At 39.4% G+C, this 1,995-nt stretch overlaps 1 pseudogene; it reads right to left on the bottom strand.

The window, feature by feature from the left end:
* Nucleotides 1–1,449: 1,449 nt before the first annotated feature.
* Nucleotides 1,450–1,689, bottom strand: LOC116076398 (annotated as a pseudogene).
* Nucleotides 1,690–1,995: the final 306 nt, after the last annotated feature.

The raw sequence follows: 1,995 nt of genomic DNA on the forward strand, positions 1-1,995 counted from the left end.
TCATTTCTATATTACCACTTGGACTGTTTGTTCAATGCATGTAACTACCACAGCACTGTGCCCACTTCTAGCCTGTTCTTCTCTGCAGGTCTGTGAGATACTCTCACTTCCTCTCCTGCCTACCATCGTTTCTGACCTGTTGGACAAGGTCAATCTCTTCCTCTTTGTATTTTCAATATATGTGTTTTGTCACAATCTTACTCACTGCTTAGGTCACAACCTAACTGTCACTTCCTGAGGGAAGGCCCTGCTCCTTCCCATGGCTTCTGATCATCTTGCTTAGAGCACTTCGTTGCATTGTATTTCATTGTTTGCCCTGCTGGACTCTTAGCTTTGTCATGGTCCAGACACCATCTTCCTTGTCTGCCCCTGGGGTCTCCAGCCCTTAGAGGGTGACATTTAGTAAAATTTCAATATATATCATTCAGTGACAGAATGATGAGTGCATCATTAGTAGAGGATAAATAAGAGCAAATAAGATGGAAATGATAAAAAAATGGGGAGAAATAGTAATGTAAGTAATGTACAGCCTTCAGCTTGTGAAGTAACTAGAGACAGTCAGATTAGCAGCATCTTAGACACCAATTATTGGTGCTCAATGGATGTTTTCATCTGTACTCTGTGTTCTCATATCACCTGAATTATTGAAAGAAAATAAAGTCTTTTTCTTTTAGAACCTCAGAGCCCTTCTCTAGCCCAGGGGACAAAGTTCAGATGTTTTAGCATTGGCTGACATACAAGTCAGTTAAAAGCTAGCTTTCCATCAAGTTCCATTTTATTCATCCATTCCTGTGTATGATCTCTGTTCCATCCAAATACACCTTCTGTTCTCAGCTTATGTGAAGTCCTACCTTGTTCAATGACATTCCTTTAATGACTCATCTGCTTTAGAGGCCAGTCAAGCCCCTTAGCATTCTGTGATGCTGGAGTCTGTGTTGGGTGGTCCTGGGGAAGAACAGTTTCTTCATATCTGTACCACTCTCATTGAGAGCTGAGGACCTCTTGTAGGGACTCTTGGTTGGTACTCCCTCATTATTCTTTGCATTGTAATGCTTAACCCAAAGAGAAGGAAACTTTAGAAAGCTTATGCAGCAATGAATGACCACATAGGCACTGCAGAGGCAAGGCTGCAGGGTCACAGTGGAGGTCCTTACTAGCTCTGTTTTTTTTTCTTATATATATATATAAATGCAATATATAAACTTTATTTAACAAAACAGATAAAGTAAAACAGGCATTTATATTAAGAAAAAACTACAAGAAAATTTAACAACTTAAACTAACCTACTTGCAATTGCATTTAACTGAGCTCTGTCGCTGTGAAGAATACAGCTCATGCACAGGTATGGATGAAAGGTTTGTACATTTTTATCAAATATTCACTGAATACTACCTTATATACACATTTACATTAAATTTGAAAAGGTGATAGATGATTCCAGCTGTACTTCATTTTTGTTGTTCTTTTGGAAGAGGTCGTCTAAAGAGAAGAATATGTGGTTCTGGCTCATGAATCACGTAATGAAACCATCCTAGACTCTGTTGGACACCAAGTCTCCTCCACTCTTCTTCGGACATCAAATGAGTTTTGGGTACTTGTTTGGAGAGTTCTCTGGGTAACATGACATGCCAGTACTTGTAGTGTTCATTGAAGTACTTGTCTGAGTAGTAGATCTGCTTGTGGGCCATCCTGCAGGCACACAGAGGAGAAAACGGGAGCAGGAAATGGGGTGCAAGAGGCTCCACGCCCGCCTATGGGCCTGCACAATGACTCGAATCACTAGCTGTGTTCTTAAGTACTTGCTTTTATTGAGTGGCAATAGGAGTAGAAAAAAAAATCATTTCTTTTTGTCTTACTTTTTGTTTTTTTAAAGTCTATTTGCTACTTCCTTATAGGTTTCAAAGGGCTGAATACAGATTCCATGGCTATTTATGGTTTGGTAGCAAAATATGCTTCCAGAGTATATATACTTTTGGTTTCTGACAATTCAAAAA

This window comes from Mastomys coucha, unplaced genomic scaffold (assembly GCF_008632895.1).
Source record: "Mastomys coucha isolate ucsf_1 unplaced genomic scaffold, UCSF_Mcou_1 pScaffold4, whole genome shotgun sequence".
In the NCBI taxonomy this organism is placed as follows: domain Eukaryota; kingdom Metazoa; phylum Chordata; class Mammalia; order Rodentia; family Muridae; genus Mastomys; species Mastomys coucha.